This window comes from Solenopsis invicta, chromosome 2 (assembly GCF_016802725.1).
Source record: "Solenopsis invicta isolate M01_SB chromosome 2, UNIL_Sinv_3.0, whole genome shotgun sequence".
NCBI classification, from domain to species: Eukaryota; Metazoa; Arthropoda; class Insecta; order Hymenoptera; family Formicidae; genus Solenopsis; species Solenopsis invicta.
The window spans coordinates 9,634,660-9,655,911 of NC_052665.1; the positions used below are offsets into that span (position 1 = coordinate 9,634,660).

Sequence of the window (21,252 nt, forward strand, 5' to 3'; positions counted from 1 at the left end):
AAAAAAATCGAAAGTGGAACAGTGTTGCAAGACGCATTACTCATTTTAACCCTTTCTCTACTATCCTGGGTATTTCGTGTCGGACCGATTCTTTCGTGTAAGTTTCTCGAAAGTTCGATTGATTGTTACGTTATATACATTTTTTTATTTTCTAAAGTTTCAACATTTGTTTTAGAAAGCTCAAAGTATGTTTGTGAATTTGTAGTTATTTTTTGAACCATTTTAAATACCTAGGTAAAAAAAAGGAACAGATTCGAGATACCCAGGATGATACAAATGAGGCACCATTTTGAGCATGATATCGTAAGGATTAAAAGATATAGAAGTAATCAATGTGTTGCACATTACATACATAAAACTCGCCTATTTCCATACTCTGTACATGTCGTAGAGTGACAGATCATCACACGCAACTTGCACAAGCTCAATTTTCACTTTGTGGGAGTAAATTTTTACTCTACACTAAGAAAAAAATTACTAAATTTTAATAAATATTAGTTTGAATAGTTGCAATGAAATATAGTACAAGAACCACTAATTTAATTTAACCATCATGTTTCTTATCGACTAAATATTTATGTACCGTAAGTACATATTTGCAACAATTTAAACAATTATTTATTAAAATTTAGTAATTTTTTCCCTGAGTGTAGGAGTAAATTTTAACTCTTATTAAAGTGACAAGTCACTCGAAAAATTGCACAAACTCAATGTTTTCAATGTTTTAGAGTGACGCCTCACTCTAAAAGAGATTTAGATAGTATAGATATGCAAAGAAAATAACGAGAGAAATTTCACGCAATACCAAAATAATCGCAAGAGCCGCAACTACTTTCCTATTGACTCATGCCGTTACGGTGTCCGGTTCGTAAACGGCTCAATCCTCGTCACACATTTCTCGCACGTACAAAACAGGCAATTTTCTCGTCGGCACGCGATAAAGCGAGCGATAAGGCGATGTCACGCGTCCGTATCACCGGGAAGGGCTCATATGGACGATAAGGATCGAGCGAAAGTTAATATCGTCGATCGGGACGGAAACGCATGTAAGAAGTCGGTCGCGTCGAAAGAGGGTGGTATGCCGCGAATGGTATGCCATGCCCGACGTGGCGTTTCGCTTCTTCCACGTTTCCTTCCGTTACACGCGAGAAACAATTACCCCGCTCGCCGAGAGAGATCACGCTCGCGCCTAGATCCGGTCGGTCGAACTTTCGAGAGCGTGTGTACGCCGTGATTTGAGCACCGCTGAGGACAGAAAACGTTTGTGGTGCGATTAATACCGAGGTGTGTACTATCCGGACCGCGCACGTCGGCTGTCAGCTGTCGTCGAAGAGGGTCCAGACGCGACCACCGAGCGAGCGAGCGAGCGAGCGAGCGGCGTCGGCGTCGGCGGCGCGACCTTGCCGGCCAGTTGTCTTCGCTCCGCTCGGCTAATTAATGCCGCAACGCCGCGCGCGCGATACATGCGTCACGACGACGTTGGCCGTCACGGCGATAAGCCCGAGTGTTCGCGAAGCCGTCGCGTATCGACGCGTATCGCCGAACTGGAGAGCGAGCGGGCGGTGGCATTGCCACGCTCTCGCTTTCGACGCTTCGAAACCGAACCTTTGACTCCGGGACATGACACGCGCAATTAAACTCGCGGTTCGCTCGATCGGCCCCGTGTAATTCAATCAATATAATTCCACCTAATTTAGGTTAATTGTTCGCAATGCCTAATCTCGCGTTCAATCTAATTGCGTTAGCCAAAGAAGTGGGAGCCAAGGCGAGGAAAACCGAGGCGGGACTGCGAGCGAGGGAGCGAGGGCATCACGGTTGTTAGACAGCGAGTGAATTTTGTCGTTAAAATATTGCGAATGCGGGCGGAAATCGAAGGGCGCGAGAAAAAGTTATCACGAGCTACGGAAAATGGAAACAACGGGACCGAGAACTATTTGTATCCACCTGTTGTGATTCCGAGAAAGCTAAGAGAGAAGAAACGCTCGTCCTTTTAAATGTATTACATATTAACGAAACACAGCTCTATGTATAGACAAATGATAGTATTTTTTATTCAATTGAGATCGCTGTGCGAGTGCATACGATTATATTTAAATCGTAGAACTGCGAAATCACGATGCGCCGCACGCGAGCTCGCCGGATCGCAAAGAGTAACAAGTGGGGAACCGATTAAACGGAGCCGCGGCGAACGTTCCCTCTCGATTAAGGCAGCCTGGAAAACTCGTTTGCCCGAACTGTGTCACTGTCACGGTAATTGGCAAAAAAAAGTCGAGTTACTGCGCTACGAGAGGTCATGTATCGGTTCTATCTTGAAATTTTTCGTCGTAAGAAAAATGCTCAACTTTTCTTTATTTTTAATAGGGAAAAATCGTTAGAGTTAACAGAGAATATCCAATATACAAAAACTAAAAAAAAAAAAAAAAACATTTTGTATTTGTGTTAAAATTGGTTCTTCTGAATCGGTCTTTGTATTGAATTTCTAAGATATTTGAGTGTTAATTTAACAAAATGTGAGTGTTATTTAAATATTTTATGTTAAATTAATATTTAACACTTCTTAGTGTTTAAATAACGGATTTGTAAATCAATGTTTTCAAAAGTACGTTATATTATTTATTCATTTACCTACAAATTAAATTATTTCCACACTAAAAAATGTTAAAAAACAATTTGAGAAAAAATATCTAAATAACACACGTTACATTAACACTTAAGTTAAAAATGCAATACAAAAATTTAAACAAGAACGTTTTTAACATAAATGCAAAATATTTTCTAAAAATAACTTTGTTGAACCGCCGTAAATAATTATGTAGGGTGCTCAAGCATGATGAGCAATGCTAAAAGAAATTTTAACATTCTATTAACCAGCTTGAGTGTCATATGTAATTATTTTTAGATAATTTAACAAAATTTATTTTCAGATTTATATCTAGCTAAACTTTTAGATACGGTTTCATTGCAAAATCATTGTTCCATACCTTTTTGGAAAAATATCGAGAAAAGCAACTGGATGACACAAATCAAAGCTTTAATAATCATATTGATATGATTCAAATGTAATACGGAAGAAATAGATTGAATGTTTCAACAAAGCTTTAGCTTGCTACGCGAGTTCAACATCAATGTAACTAAGGAGATTTGATAGTTCAACAAAGAAATTATGTTTCAAAGTAATTATCACTATGTTCATTAAACAAATTAACTGTAATGAAAAATTATTAATGTAACAAATTTTTTATCTAATGTTTTATTAAAAATTTTAAGCCATAATTTGATTAATTTTCCTAGCTAAAAAATTGTCTTGTTGTACTAACAAACATATTGTGCTATTACAACAAATATAATTAATTATAATCACTAATTTTATTTGACTGTAAAATTTTACTACTTTTAACATAAAAAATTGACTATCCGTATATTATGAGATACTGCTAAATCAGTAAAATTCTTATTGTTTCATTTTTTTTAGAAAATTCCAGCGTGTTTGTAAGTGAAGTGTACCTGCTAGCTGCTCGTCTAAGAGAGAGAGGGAGGGAGGGAGGGAGGAAGGGGGGGGGGAGAGTAATAATCTGTACAAGTCATTAAATGATAAAAAATTAAACACTTCTATCGAGATTAAACGAGATATCGGTACTCGGCATCGATATTGGCGTGACACGTCATAGTTGCGATGCATTCCAGATACCTGTGACGTTTAAGTCGCGAAACGCGTACGACAAATCGGATAATCGGAAGTATATTTCTATGCAGAAGCCCTAGAAGCCTGCTCTCCGTGGTCGGACGCAATCTATTATTACGGACCACTGCGAGTTTAATGCGCCTGGCTTATCTACATTCACCGTCGAGTGCGTGCTATCTCCCGCGCACCCGGTGAACTGCCTCGAGGCGTTCAGTGCACGAGTTCAGGTGAAGCAATTCGTGTTTCTCATTGTCAGTGAGCGCACTCACTTTAGGCAGGTACCGTGCTATACGATCGGAATGTGCATTGCCATTCAAGTAAGAATCAATAACAAAATCAAGCACAGCATATGTAGATGGATACTTCAAAGAATGACTGAATCGTCTGGAAGCAAATTGAAAATTAAAATTTAATGCACAATAAAGAGCATAGGCAATAGAAACAGGGAATAAGAAAAAAATATAAAAAAGCGTTTCCTATTAAACATACTAAATTGTTCCTTATTCTATTCATTGTGTCTGATCTTTAATTCATCACGGAAAAAAGAATTTATTAAAACAACTAAGAATCTTCAGCAGATTCATAGCCGTTACACACTGACAGCCAGTTTTCCAAGTTAAAATAGCAAAGTTTTCAACTGAATAAAATTAAAACCGATCATACTCGTTGTAATTTGTTAATACAGTAAGACAACTTTCAACCTTCTGCAAAATTCAATCAAATATATGGATTAAAACTTTTAATAAAATAGTAACTTTTAACAAGCTTTTAATAAAATACTAGCTAAGATGACGTATATTTTTGTTGCTGTAAATGGAAAAAACATTTTTATTGCAGCATCTAAAAATTTAATTAAATAATAATTAAAAAATAATTTTATATTAGGCTATGAAAATAATTATGTAAAACGAAATATTAATTATGTATGATGATGTTGCTGCAAACAGTTTTGAAATCAAATTAAACATCCGATATTTTTTAAACGGTTCAACATAATTATTTTCAAATCTGCATTTCAGCAAAATTGTTTTTTGTAGTAAAAGGAAACTTGTTACATTAGTAAATTTCATTATAACAAAGCATTAGTTATTCTAACAATTGATTCATTGCTTTCGGACATAATTTCTTTGTTGAACTATACCTTCTAGATATCAAACTCGTGCAGCAAGCTATAGCTTTCCAAAATCACCTAATCTATTTTTTGCCATATTCATAAGTCAGTTATGTAATGTCTCTCTCTCTCTCTCTCTCTCATGTGTCCCAAAGTATGATATCCCTGTAAACAACGAATAAATTAAAAGAGCCTAGGATTTGAATTTAAGCTTCATCGTTCCCTGCCTAATACTAAGACTATTACTCCATGATGCTCCATTACTCTCGTAATTATTTCGTTTGCTTATTATTTCTTAATCAGCTTAAATATCTTACATTTCGAAGAACTGAATCGTTTGAAAACAAAGTAAAATCTAATTCTTCAAAAGTTAGTAACGTCTATGATGTCTTAAAAAAAAAAATAGATTGGGTGATCTAGTAAAGTTATAGCCTGCTACGTGAGTTCAACATCTATAACTGAGGAGATTTGATAATTCAATAAAGAAATTTTGTTTGAAAATAATTATCAGTATATTCATTGAACAAATTCTTTGCTGCAATAAAAATTACTAATATAATTAATTTTCTTCGTTACAACAGCAAAAATATGCGCCATCCTAGCTAGATTTGCTACAAATTTTAATTCACTCGATTGATTTTCGCGCAAAGTTATCTTACTGTATCTTACTGTATCAACCAATTTACTGTGCTGTTATAACAAATATAATTAATTATAATCGCTAATTTTATTCAACAACAAATCTTTGCTACTTTACGTAAAAAATTGGCTGTCCGTATATTACGGCTATAAGTCTGTTGAATCAGTCGTTAGGGACGTAAAAAATTATCAGTAAGAAAGCGTGATAAATTCTACAAGACACTCGAACGACATATAAAAATGATACTTGGATTTTTAAGATATAAATCTTAATTTTATTTTACGATAAGTATTGTGACAGAAAGTATCATAATACCAATTTTTGTTAAACTTAAGAGCTAGAACACAATGAACAAAAACAAAAAATAGGGAAAGGGGATAAAAAACAGTTCAATGTAATGTTATCACGAATCCTTATTTCTATTTTCTATTTCTTATTCCTTTCAATGAGTCTAACCCTTTAAGTATGCCTATCCTTATAAGCTGAACGATTATATGGCTCATGGACAAAAAAGCGAGGAGGAGGAAAAAGGCGTGGAGAGGATACGGACGTTTACGATGACCGCAAAAACTGCAGAGCCAGGAAAGGGAGAGAAAGGAAGATATCGACTGACGCCTAATTTGAGTCAACTTCGAGCACATAGTCGTGTCTTCATCGATCGTTCATCACCTTGAATTAAGTGTCTCGGAATGAAATTAGTCGCAAGGAAAAACGTAATAATAAAAATAATAATAGCAAATAAAATAAATAAATTCTTAAAATGCATTGATTAATAAAAGTAGTGTTATAAACACAATTTTCATACATATATAGTTTATAAATATTAACACATTTGTAAAAATGGATGTAATACGTCCTCAAGGCCTTCACATAAGCAAACATTTTAATCGTAACCATAAGACCATGAGCATATCGATTAATCACAGGCGAGCGTTCAAAACATAAAACCACAGCTCTGATTAGATTTACCTACAGCCTTATGATTATGATTAAAACTGTTTGACATGTAACAGCCTTTATTCTAATAAATATTTAGAATATAGGAATTGTGTTTAAAAGATTCTTTTTATAAATCGCATAGACATATTCTTAGAGGGATTCTAACTATATATAATTCTTAATATTCAAAATGGAAAATGTAAAAGTTCTAGCAATTTTGTTTTCGAATAGAAATCGTTTAATTTCTAATAAAAAGTTTTTTTTAAGTACTTGTACTTGCTATCATGTACCTTAAGATATAAATTTCTACTTTTACATTTAATTGATAACATTCTTAAAATATATCGAGATAACTGTAGATATTTTTCCAGAAAAAAAACCAGACTTGGATTAAATCGAAACTCTAAAATAAGATGTTAGCTTTACAAAAGACTTGGAATTCTAAAATAAAAAATGCTAGGCTTTATCAGAAGTTTCTTTACAAAAGTCGAAGAGCTTCTGGAAAAACGCAGAAAAACAAATAAAAAAAAATGTGTCAAAAATATGTGTCAAAAGAAAACAACTAATTTCAACAACTTTCGTAATATATTGATCGCACTTGAGTGAAGACGTAAGTCGTAAAGTGATAAAAAAATCAATTTATTTCGCACTTGTAGCGTAAGAAAAATGCCCTTAATTTTTTGTCTAAGAATGTATTCATTTTTTTTACATTTTTATCTGTAAATAATTAACTGTAACTCTTTCTTTTGTAGTGATCATGGTGCAAAGTCGTGTGTCTACTTTCTGTGCCGAAGATCCGAGTTCAAATCCCACTGATCAGAAACATCTGATTTTATTCGATTGCTCTCAGAAGGCAATCCTTCGAGAGTATCTTGCCATAAAAACTCCTTTAAATTAGATTGTTCGAAACCGACGTTTAAACTGTAAATCCCGTATATCTGTGTAAATTGTAAAAAGCGCACACAACAAAAATACGTTAAGGGATCACCACAGTTAGTTCGCATGGAGCTGACAACCCTACATTGTAAAAAAATTCAGTAAAGTTACACATAACAGATGTAAAAATTACACGATTAGTCCCGTAAATATATAAAAATCATATAATTTTATAGAAATTATGTAATTCCACAGAAAATATGAAGATTTGCTTTTATTGAATACATATATCTTATTTTATACGGTAAATTATGTATATAACAGGATATTTAAATATTATATGTAATTATCTAAATTTTTGTAACACTACGTAATACAACGATCCATATATCGCTGTGAAATATAATCCAATTAATGTTCACTGTGTAATGCCAATTTATAAATGCGTGGAAATTTACAACTATTTAATAACTTTACATCTATTATAGTATATAATTTTGCGAAAAATTTTTTACAGTGTACATAACAAAGCTAACTTGTCAGGAACGCAACACTACGGCCTCGGATGCTTGGAGAGGCACAGTGATGCAAGCTAAGGCTCACCCCTCGAGCTGTTGGAAAACTCTCTCTCTCTCTCTCTCTCTCTCTCTCTCTCTCTCTCTCTCTCTCTCTCTTATAAGATAAAATCTGCAATGAACTTTTTTCTCTTGCTACAGCTCGCGACTTAATTTACCACAAGTTTAATAGGATTTGCGATTAGAGGAATAGGAAAACTTTATCTTTCGTTTCTTCCGAGCTTCCGGGTGTTGTGTTATAATGTAAAAAAACATTTGGTGTTGTGGCGGTAATAGTCCTAGATCATTAGTGGGATATATGTTATTCACGATTTCTTATAGAAAATTTGCAGGTAATTAATCATTTTTATTCACTTTCACTTTATGAAAATTAGTTCGCGATACAGTCACAACTTCGGTAATATGATTGAGAATTCAAACGTGAGCAAACTGCATTATTAGAGTTATCGGAGTTCAAAAAAATTTTAAAGCTTATCAATTATACATTTTTGCTATCATACTACTCGTAATAATTACATTATCAATAATCAGTCGATTATTTTTTATTCGATTACTGATCATATTTATTACTACATTTCTGTTCGTCGAATTTCGCTATAGTTCCTTTTCCGAGCTTCCCTGCTAAAAAAAAAAAAAAAACACACACACACTGTGTCGCTACTTTTTTTACGACAGAACCAAGCACAGCTTTAAAACAGCTGAAAACTGAAGAATTCTTTCAAAAAAATGTCCATTGGTAACTAACAAATATAATATATAGTATTAAAAATAAGAAAAATAATAACGGTTTCAGAAATTTCTCGATCCTAATTTGTCTAATGCTGCAGGATTGTGAATGATGAAAGAATACTTTTATAGAGAGTGGATTTTACTACATTGAATAAATAATGCAGGATGAGGGCGGTTCGATACATAAGATCTGACTTTACTTCAACTAACGAGATTCTTATGGAGGATTCACACTGTATTCGACACCCAATATACAACATCCGATATCTAGTAGAATATTTTCTAGAGATAAAAGTGTTGCTCTTTGGGAATCTTATCTCTCATTGAATATCGGAGTCAAACGCAAGGTAAATTCTCCATTCCACTATGCGATAAAATTTGACTTTCTTTGTCTTTGGCTTGAAGTTTCTCAAAGATTTTTGGTCACAGAATTTGAAAATTTGCATTCAGAAAAATTCTATTACATTTCCGGGAAAACTGGGTATATTAAAATTCGAAAATGACGATTTTGAGGGTCTTTGTGACATTGTAACACTGGCAACAATTTTTTTTCTAAATTTCATTAATGCCACTCAAAATCAACTTTTATTTTTAAAATGTATTTTATTTTATTTCGATATAATTTTTTGTTTTCAAGATATAACAATTTAAAAATTGTTCTTTTTCCATGCAATGTACTATCCGACAAAATTTTATCTTTTTCTTCATCATGAGTGTGAAAAAAGATATAGTTTATTCATATTAATCATTCAAATTTTTAAATCAAAACTTAATTAAACCACTTCATTATTTAGTTGAGTACATATCAGACTAAATATTTTAGTTTTTCAACAAATTTTTTTCTCAGCGTACTATCAAATGTGAGGGAATATAAAAAAATTTGAATCTATATCTACACTATATATCCAATCATTTTGTATTCCTCAAAATATTCTGTTAAATGCTAAAAACAATGCTTTTTAATATCAGCTATGAGCAAAATCGACAAAAAAAAACCACAACGTCATTCTCAACTATCCATCCATACATGACCTTCCTGTAAGAACTCCATAAAAAAATTATACAGAGTGACTCGTAGAGACTGTAACAACGCAACGCTTAAGGATAATTTTCTGATCATTTTGAGACGAAAATCCTAATACCAAAATGTCAAGACTACAATAGTTTTTAAATGAGAAGAGTTTAAAATTGGCAAATCAAACAATCCAAATTTTGTGCGTTATGCCATACCGTGTATTTTAGACAATTTGATTTATCAATTTTAAATATATCTCAATATTTAAAAACTTTTATCGTAGTTTTTTTATCGTATCTTGATATTTTGGTATTAAAAGTTTCAAAGTGATCTCGGGAATTTATCCTGAAATGTTATTACAGTCTTTACGAACGAGATACTCAGTATATACTTTCTTTATTGCTATTTATGTACTTTAAAATATTTTAAATCTTTTAATTAAAAAAAAAATATTTATGTATAAGAAATAAAAAGCTAAACTTTTTTTAACACAATAATTATACAAAAATTCAGAAGTAACATAAAGTTATAAGAAGTACTTAAGCCGAATAAGACCACCTAACTTATTTTATTTTTTATAAACTCTATTTATGGAGATATTGAAATAAATTCAGTAAGAATATTTATTTCAGTTACTTGAAAAAATAAAATTATTTCATATATAAAACATTTGTAAACAAATACAATTCTTTTTAACTCTGACCTTTATTAAATACGATACACTAATTTCACACACACACACACATTAAATACTTGTGTTTTTAATAAGGCCCGAATCAAAAATAAATTGAAAATATCAAAGGAATTAAATATAATTTTCCAAATCATTAAAAATAATATTAATCACAAAAACAAAATCGTTTAAAATCTATCATCGCAATTATCTTTAATTTTGTCTGTAATTAATTTTTTTACTTTTGGAAATCCTTGCTAATTGCAATTTTAGTTTCTCAAAAGTTAGCATTGAAAATCATTCTCTTCTGTTGCAAGCCATACACATAATAAACAAAAGACAATGGCCATAACAATAAATGTATATGTAAGTGAGCCTTATGTAATAAGTACATTATTTATTAAAAAAGTATACTTATTGCAAAAAGTCGATATATTATGTCTCCTTCTATAGTTAGGAAATTGAACAGTATTATAATGTAATTAAATAATGTATACTTATAATTAATTTTGCAGTAAATTTTTATAAAAACGACTCATTTACCCACTTTGTGACAAGTTTTGCAGCATATAAATGTTGCTGTTGGTTTTAATTTCCCAATTTAATTTCCCTTTTTACTTACTTTCTTAACACACCTTTCAAATATATATGCTAAACATAAAACGCATTTTTAAGTAGTAAATTTAAAAGTGGGCCTTATTTAGTACCTTATTTGGCTCAATATATCTTATACATTTTTTCGCTGCAGCTATATCAAATTGTAATGTCAAAAAAAGACGTAAATTTTTTTCCTTGTAATAGTATATGTCGAAACAAAATCTTTTTTACATGATCACTCGTGTTCAATAACACACATTGATAAAATATCCTGAGAACCTTTCTCTATAATGATATCCAAAAATACAAGATGAATAAAGAAATTGCATTTATCGCTGTTTCTATTGTAATACAATACAGTACAAATGTAGTCAGAAAACTGACACTTCAAGGTCGTTAAAAGAGTACGAATAAGCAGACATTCGAGAAAGTTTCTTAGAAATTCGAGAATAGTTGTTGAATATTAGGAAGCGTAGGTGCAAGAGGTAGCTTATAACTTTAGATGCAAGGGATACATGATACAAGACGTGCGAGGAAGAGAGAGAGAGAGAGAGTGTGTGTGTGTGTGTGTGTGTGGAACGAAGAACGAAGAGCGGGGCTCGCCGGTGTGCCGGCTTCGAGTCTGCACTGTCGTCCTGCAATAACCGTTCGCTCTTTGTCCGCTCAGCTGCCTCCTGCTTGTCAGTGGTTGTCAACCGGATTTGTCGCAGATCGTACGATCGTCAGTTTCTCGTCTGGTACTTGTTCCGTATCGCATGTAAACTCACTCATATTTCTCGATTCTTGATAGATATTGCATAACATTGCATCACGTTCGAATTGTTACGGGCAAACGAGAAAGATGCTCATTATTCTCGGCGAAATATCGATATTAAATAAAATATTACTTAACGTAAGCTATTTTCACATACTATTAGCGAAGATTTAAACGCAGCTTGTGATGAACTGATTGAATCGATTATATTAATAATCAATAAAAATTAAGATACTTGCATTTGCACAATTAAGTCTGAATTTAAATATTTCTGAATATATAACAACTACAGCTTCTTATATAAAGAAGACCAAATATTCATCTGATATAAATATCTGCCTGTAACTAGTAATTGATCCTAAGTTGTGTACGTGCACTATATACGTATGTATAAATTATATAAGTTATTTAATTGCGCGTTGTGTAATTATTTTTTTATATTTCTCTCTTATCCTTCGAATAATTGCGACGTTGGCTGTTTGTTCATGAAACGCAAATCAATAATCAGCTCATACGATTTCCTGCACTCATGACGCCATTATGTACTGAGTGTCTCATTTTAAGCGACATAACGGAACATCTCGGAGACTCACGATGTCAATGAAATCGTTTCAGACAAAGATTGTTTGCTTTCAAAGAGAGGACAAATATATCTTTGTTCTGAATGGAGTTATTTCAAGGTCATTCTTATTTTTTCAAATAAAACCATGCGTTCTTATCTTGAATCGATTCGTCTTGTTTTTCATAAATGCATTAAGGTAAAGAATCTGTGAAGTTGGCACAACATTCTGTTAATATGAAAAAAACACATAGAGTTCCGGTGGCACTTTTCATAGTTCCGTAGTTTTTTATAAAAATAACAAAAAGTTCTGCACTTTTATTTAAAAAAAAAGTGCTAACTTTGCGAATCTAGTACGACCCCTCCTCTTCTAAAGTATAAGAAAACAATAAATATTAATATATTTGACAAGAGTTCTAGTTAGTACTATCAGAGTTCTATCGCTGATTGCAACTTCAAATAAATATTTATAAAATGTTAAATTTTGCGGTCAAATCCAGAATTTTGCATTTAACATAATAATAAAGTAGCACGTAAGTCGCTCTAATATAATCTTATCTTATTGAGTTCAAAATCTAGGTAACCAATCAGATAACTCTTTCAATACTCAAAAACTCTGGAACCTATCCCTATAATAGACGACTTCACCCCATTCATTATTAACTCACATTGCGCCAACGAAGCGGATCCAAAAGTACATCAAGATTCCAATATTGTGAGTACTCACCTGAAACAGAAAAAGATAATACATATAACTCCAGCCTCCCACTCAATTTGTGATTATTGAATGTTCGACATTTATGTCATCGAGCTCGCACGAGTTTATGAAAATAGATCGGGCGCAAAAGTATTGAAATTGGCGCTATAATATTCAGAAGATAGGAAGTAAGTAGTCAGTGAAAGCTATACGAGAAGTAAAAAAGAGGGATGATAAAGAAAAATAGGTAGGCGTATGAAATGGTCAGTATTGAGCGACCCACCCCGACATAGCACCCCTCGCACTCCTCCCGCTTTACGGGTCTTCTCTTGACTCTCTTATCCCCTCTTTCTCTTTCTTCCCCCTCCCCCTCTCTCTCACTTCGTCCTCTTGTTACCTCGCGACAACTCACGATCACCAATATCCTTTATCACGATCTCCCACTTACGTGACTAAGTAGCGTGAATTTGTTTTGATAGCAGAGCGCTACGCGTGTCATAGCATTTCGCACGATAGGACAAGGATATTAATTATTCAATAACCTAGCAATAATTCAGCAGCAATATTTATAATAGCTCTTTCTCCATTTTCATATATAATAACATACTAGACCTATTTAAATAAAATGCATAATCGATATATGACATGTACGAAACGTACGTCTTAATATATTATAAGCTTCGATCAGTACGCGGCAGATATTTGCGACTTGAAACTGCAGTTTCGTGAAATAGTCACTGTCGCGCAAGCAGGTGGACTAAGCATGATTTTACGTCGAAATATGCCAGAATAAAGTATTAAATATTTCCTAATTGATTTTTTGATAGTTTTACTATAATACTATAATACTTTTATATACAGATAAATTTGACGATTTTTTACATAATTATATTAAGTATATAACCATATAATTATATTTATAAAAAAAGAATGTTCATATAACTTTAAAAAATTCATTCTTTCGAAAACTAATTTTACCGTTATTTATCTCCTTTTAGATCATACGATTTTCGTCTGAAACTTTTTGTCAACTGCTTTGGTTGTAAAATATTACAACGCATAGTTTTCTAAGCGTCTCTAGATTTCTTTTTACATAAACCTTTATTAATATTTGATCGATGGAAATATGTCCCTAGAATTTGATACTTATTCGTTTACACTTTACAAGACAATAGTTGTTAATTTGATTAACTTTTTTTTCTGTGTGAGTACTCTGTGAGTACAATTTTCTAATGCGTGACGTGTATTGTAGAAACGACGGAATTCGAAACCTCCCCTAAATCATACCGGTCCCGATGCTACTCGACAGTGATGTATCACGATATCGAGGAAAGAAACTCGCATCGATCTAACTGGCTCTGCCCGAGAAAATCGGGAATTCGGAGAGCTGTCCCGACAGCTAGACCTCGCCGAAGTCAATTTGGTGCCGGAGTTACGCACGCTCGGAGAACGAAATTAAACAGGTAAATCTAATTTCCCCTCGGCGACACGGGTGCGTTGCAGGGGACCGCAAGTCTTCCTATTTCGCGAGCAGCTCTCCTCCCCCGCCCCGTGCAAATAGACGTCAAAAAAGCAAAATTTAAGAGATGGCATTTACAAAAAGGAGAAAATATCACGTGTGCAATTATGGCTCCCAGAGACAATTTCGAAATATAACTGTTTAACTTTCGTTTTCGTTATCCCCAGAGATATTTCATCTCAATGCGGCGCGACAGATTATGCAATGGAGTGTCGTAACATATGCCAAAGTACAAGCGATTGATAAGCACTACGATATTTGTTATCGATGATTAAATCCTCAATCTATGTGCTATTGTTTTGCAGTAATATGTATTTGGAATTAATATCTTGTAAAACGTATGTTCCGACCATGTTCAACGTCCAAGTCGTAAACTCTGTGACGATGGGTAGACTTTATTTAATAACTATTTAACAATGGACAATGTTACGTTATTAATTACACATTAACACCACGTGGTGCAACATTATGGGAACGTAAAATGCGTTGCGTACAAATCAACTTTCATAAAAAAAAAAGAAAATTTACAAAGTTATAGAAGAAAAGTGACGTAATTGCTTTTTATAAACACGCTGTTTTTCTGAATTGGACGAAAGAGCAAGTGCTTGAACGCGCGCTTGTGATACCCGACATGAAAAATATGTGTCACTTCGTGCCTCGCTTGTCAAACGTTTCTAATGGCTAAGATTATTTCGTTCACGCTGCTTCCGTCTCAATATGACACGAATGAACGTGCGATGAGTACGATTTAGCGCGCGCATAGCGATCGTTAAAATAGGATGCCCCAAGTGATTTGTTTAACGATTTGTTACATGTAAGCGATATTACGTGAATCATGTAACATGATAAAATCACTAAATTGTAAGAAGTGCAATGACATTATTCGTTTCGATTTTTCTATCTACGTTTAACAAAAACTCGAAAACATTTATATAATCATGTTATATGTATAATTTAACGTGTTTTGATATCAATATAAGTTAATTATATATGTAAAATATTTCATTTGTGATATAAAACCAGAAATTGACACTTCAGGATTAAAGAAAATAGAAAAATTTGCTTCGTTACAGAAAATAAATTACTATCAAATCAATAATCATTGTCATATGTATAAGCAAGAATTAAAATCTTTTTAAAGAATTTGAAAATCTTAAACAGATATAACTTACTTTTATATACAGAAATTTGGTACGGTTTTATAAAAAAAATAAATATATTTTTTTATTTTTATTCAATAATAATTTTCCAAAGTTAAAAAATATATCGAATAGAAAATAACAATATCTTCAGACAAAGAATTGATTTTTGAGATGATAGAGACTTTTGAGATAATAATAGTATTAAAAATATTAATAATATTGAAACTATGAGAAATTGTGTTTTCCATTTTTTAACTGATCGATTTACAGCTATAATGTCACAGCAATAAAACAAACGAACGCCCAGTTTAAGAAAATATATCGTAGATGTTTTTTCTTTGAAGTAGTCAAGATGAAACACTCGCGTTTCTATCACCCTTGTTTCTATCACGGTGCCAACAGCCCCGGATCTCCTATACTCTATTCTAGAGTTACATCAGACCTAGCTATAGTCATGCTGCTATCATCGAATCAATAAATACCTGCCTGGTATGTTGGGGACACGGCGACTATCGAGCTCTCGAGAGTATCTAACAATATGGTAACCGCTTAACCCTTTAACCGGCGCCGGTGCATTGGAAAAGTGTCTACTGATATGGTATTCTTACATATTGTTGAATAAATGGCATTCGGTATCGTTTGACAAACTACAAAACGGCTAGTACAATACGTCATTATCGAATTTCCAAAACGTGCGATAAAGACCGATTGTTGCGTTCTCAAAGTATGCTCCGTCATGAAGTGCAACACATTAAATTGTCTCGTAGACAAATTACCTTAAGCAATCGCGGTGCATTACTGTGTCGCGTGATGTGACATCAAGTGGTCGCGTATAAATTGAAACTGCCAAGCTTTTATATGACACCCGGCGCGATACGTGCCAGCTGCATTAGACCGCACTCGCGTAATCGATAGACGGGTTTCATAATTACGCAAAGATCGTTTTACATAACGAATCTGCATGGTTTTTATCATCTTATAAGGAGTCGCGTATATCTATATAAATATAAATTATTCTTTTTTCTGTCTCTTTACAATTGCGCGTTAAACTTTGTGAGATAATCTCGCGCGTAATTTATGTTTACCTAATTGAATAAATTACTCGTTAACGTACACGGTACTTCCTAGAAACGAAACAGAATCTACGTAACCGTTCCCGATAGTCCGTGTAAAAAAGCAACGGCAATGTGGGTTTGAGGATCACTGTCACCCCCCTCGATACCACGAAGGCTCGTTTCCTTTCTTCTATCATCCCCTTGCTCGCGCTACTTTATCCACCGGCAGGATGCCGCGGAATTGATGTGGTACTCGCTACCACGTGAACTATATATGTATACGACGCCGTCCGACTTTACCTGAGCGTAAAACACTGCCGCAGACACCATATGGTTATGAGCGCGGCTTTCGTATGGTGGTTTAACCTCATTTCGCCAACTTTAAGACCTACTATCACGGGGAGACATCGCGCGAGCGGGGACGTAAAAACCAAGGAACTGGGTCAACGATAATTTTCAAGCTGTGATACATGTAGGCTACCTAGTAACAGACTCCCGGTTCCGCATGTATCGCAACTCGAGAGATTATCCATATTACGTAATCGCACATTTTTACATAACGCAACGTCAAGTATTTCGTATCCCATTTCGAGATACACATATCTCTAAATACACCAAACACAAATGATAAAAGATTTTGATTCAAAAAACAAACGCGTGACAGAAATGGCATTTTTTTCTACGGTAAATAGAAATAATCTCAGCGATATGCGTATATACACGGAATTTCGTCTTAAATTTATCCTTAAAATCACGGTAGGTGCGAAAAAACAAAGGAATAATTTTACAGCAACATCTAAAAATTTAGCTAACTACAGATCAGAAAATAATTTTATGTTGAGTCATCAACATAATTAAGTAGGATGCCCAAGCATGATGAGGTTGTTACTGTAAATAGTTTTGACATTCTAATAACCAAGTTAAATATCTGATGCAATTTTTTAAATGATTCAATATAATTATTTTCAGATCTGTATTTCAGCAAAATTGTTCGTCACGTATGGACTTTGAAAACTTTTATTACACTTTTAGTAAAACTTATTATTAGTAAAATTTTAGTTTTGGTTAAATTTACTGAAATCAAATTTTATAATAAAGTAGTTTGATTAAATTTTGTTAAAATCACACTAAATTTTATTAATAGTAAAGCTTTTATAAAATGTAAAAAAAAATAACTTAATTTTCTCCGAGATCGGGGAATCTTAAAAGATACTATGTTCACATCAGTAATGTAAAATTAATCTGTCAATTTAATTCTGTGATATTATTTATTCTGATTCAATTTAAGGTCAGATTTTTCATTATCTGGTTAACTTATGGTTAAACCTAACCAGATAATGAAAAACCGGGCCTAAAAATGGTGTTTGAAATCAAAAGTAATAGCACACAATTCGAAAAGAATTAGAAATTGTATATAAAATCACAAAGATTATTATTTTAGTGCAAAGATTCTGCTATGACCGTATATAGATCTAGCTTGTCTTTAAATGTATTAAAATAACTTAAATTTTATTAAAATTATAGTGAAATTCTTAGAAGTCCCAGGATTACCATGATTTTAAAAGAATAAATTTTAAGAGAAAATTCAGTCCATAACGCGGATAACTGTCATATGTAAAAAGTTTCTGTTTGACTTTCTGTATTATTTATTCAGCACTTTTCTCACACTGCGATCTCGTAAGACAATTGAGCGGATTTACGCAATCGGTGAATGGATCGCGCGGGATGCCGAGCAAGCGAAGTTGACGAAACTGTTCGTAACGCAAAAGTAACGATGTAGGAAAGGCCACAAGTGCCCAATTCCTATCCGAATCTCAAGTTTTATTCTACGAATAAAACTCGGAAGATAGGCAACCGACATCGGCGTAATCAGAGAGAAGATTGCGGGAACGAAGGATGGATAATAAGCGCTCTCGAAATAAGCTTAGCCCAGATAGAGACCGTATGAAAATTCTGACAGTCTCATTAACGCAATATAACACGAACGAATTCAGCGAACCTCACGTCTAATAATATCTCCCTACAGTGGCAGAAACGGACATTGACTTAAAAAGAGACCTACTACCGCGTTACTGTGTCGCGGAATTGGATATGAGATTGGACATGGCCAACACGTGCGTCATTCGAGCAGTGCAGTTGCAAGTTTTTGGCACGTTAGATACCGGAATCAAGCGAGAGATTATAAATTTTGCTTAATATTAAAACCGCTGGAGCCATTTTGACTCTGCTAATCATTTCAATTTTTTTCAATTTTTTTTCGTATTATATAGTACACAATATTTTGAAAATATAATACAAATAACTCTAATAATATCAAAATAACCCTTCACTAATCAAAAACAAAAGCAGAAAACTACCAAATCGCCACCTTCGGCGGTTCTAACATCGATACGTGTTTAGGTCTCGTCGTTATCAACATATAATCAAGCTTCTTTCGTGTTGATAATCATTTTTGTTACTCGGTACGGACAAATTTTTGGCCCCGTTGCTTTTACTTTCGAAGGCCTTATCTCAAAATAAATAGGACTATCTACCCTTTTGTGTTTTACGACATGTCTGAAAACCGTCGGGAATGGTACCTAGAAGAGCCTCAACCTTCGTTCGTTCTGTCGCTGTCGTTGTCGCGTAAGACGCAGTTGAAAACCGCTGCAGAACACTCAGCTGGAGCTCCGGAGGTACTCGCCGAGGAGAAGAGGGAAAAAGAGATGGCAACAGCGCTCGACGGACGGGTGGCATCGCTTCCACGCGCACGCGAGTGAACGAGCGAGCGAGCGAGCAAGGATAAAGAAAGAAAGAGAGTATAAGAGAAGCAAACGCATCCAGAGAAAGAGACAGAGGTGCACACGCGCGCAAGCGTGCATTCGTACATTGGTATTACAGGCGCGAGGCAAGAAGGGAAAAAGAGAGAAAGAAAGAAAGAAAGAAAGAAAGAAAGGGAAGATGTCAAACCGCCTGCGAGAGAGCGGAAAGAAAACAGAAAGGGAGAAAGAAACGAACACGTGTGTGCGCGCGCGCGTATGAGAGGAGAATCAGCGCAGCGCATCGCGTGAAATGCATCGCACGACACGCACACGCACGAGTATCCCACCGCTGAATCAAGTGTCGCTCCTCCGCGCGTTCCATATCTCTACGCGCGATTCCGTAGCAATTGGTAAACCATGCCCGACGACACGTACCCAATGCATACGTACGAGTCGCATCTGGGCGCTCGATCGCGCGGCGAAAAAGTCTAGCGCCAGGAAACCGAACAAGGAGCGATGAATATTTTTGCACGACGACTATTCACGTCCTATCGAAACGCTGTTCCAAGAGCCGTCGTACTGTGCACAATTTCCAATCGTTCAAACGATTAATTTCGCCCATTAAACTGTAAATTCGTGTGTCGATGTGAAGAGAAACGTGTTTTCGAATTTTTAAAACCTGTCAAATGTTTTCCGTATCTGTGTCATTACATTAACTTGTTACATTAATTTAACAAGTTGATAATTATTATTTATATCGATTACACGTCCCGATCATCAGATTAAGTATTAATATTTTAATAACAAGTACTCGGAGCGAGTTTATATTGACACGTCTCTCGTACGGATTCTATTACGCCGCTCGTCCGTAGAGAGCGGAGAAAGTTTCCCGTGCGAGTCACGCAAAAGCGCGGGGGACTCGCTGAAGACGACGGATGTGCAACGTATGAACGTTACGCAATATCCGTTTTACCGAGGTCCTCGATTGTAAAAAGAAAGGAAACCGCGAGGACCGTGATTATATTGCCGTTGCGCGCCGAAATGGGGGGATTACTCATTAAACCGGCGATTTTTATGCCATAGTAAAATAAGCGTAACAATTTCATGCCAAGTAACCTGGTTTCGATTCTGTACGACAATAGAGGGTGTGTACACGTGAGTACGCGAGAAAAAAAAGTTTGCATGCGAGCATCGTAACGAATTATCCAGTATATGCATTGTCCGTACATGCGACCCCCATTCTTCTTCTTCTTCCTCTCAAAAGTGACGGCGATCGTTACCAACGAACGATCGTAGGATTTCTCAGAAAAAGAAAACCCGTGCAGTGATAAGGATCGAACTATACATAAAGAGAATTTTTTGTTACGTTTTATCATAAAAATCGTTACAAATTTTATTAACATAAGCTTGGACAGCAAACACAATTTGGAAACCTGTTGTATATGTATATTCATGTACAAAATTCATCTTGAACGACTATTTTATGTAATACCTATATATTTTATCTTTTAAAAATAAGTTTACTCTAATATTAAATCTCTGGATCGTGAATCTTCTACCTTACGTGCAATGCCATTTCTTCTATTAATAAGTGTATTATATACTGTCTGTTTATAAACAGCGCTCCTCAATCAACCATGTTAACAAAATCCCCAGTGACTAAGATTGAAAATTGAAAATGTCATGCGGCATTATAAGATTTATACAAGATATTGCGTATACACACACACACACACACACACACACACACATATGTAATATATATCACACACACATATGTAATATATATATATATATATATATATAAAAATATATATATATACACACTTGGCATTTACTCTATTTAAAATAATAAAGAATCATAAACTATTCAACATATGTATTTTAAAATTATTCAAACCTATAGTTATTCAGTAGAAATAATCAAGCATATTTTATATTTTACTAT

At 34.2% G+C, this 21,252-nt stretch overlaps 1 protein-coding gene and 2 long non-coding RNA genes across 3 annotated transcripts in view; 1 reads left to right on the forward strand and 2 right to left on the reverse strand.

The window, feature by feature from the left end:
* Nucleotides 1-21,252, reverse strand: part of LOC105200916 (neurogenic protein mastermind) — a 242,773-nt gene that overhangs the window by 196,468 nt on the left and 25,053 nt on the right.
* LOC120356947 lies at nucleotides 3,548-7,669 on the forward strand. The gene is made up of 2 exons (XR_005574149.1): nucleotides 3,548-6,146; nucleotides 6,744-7,669. It is a non-coding gene; the product is annotated as an uncharacterized LOC120356947 (long non-coding RNA).
* On the reverse strand, nucleotides 11,377-17,537 carry LOC120356950. Its single transcript, XR_005574152.1, has 2 exons — nucleotides 16,285-17,537; nucleotides 11,377-12,877 (listed from the first exon to the last, which is right to left on the reverse strand). It is a non-coding gene; the product is annotated as an uncharacterized LOC120356950 (long non-coding RNA).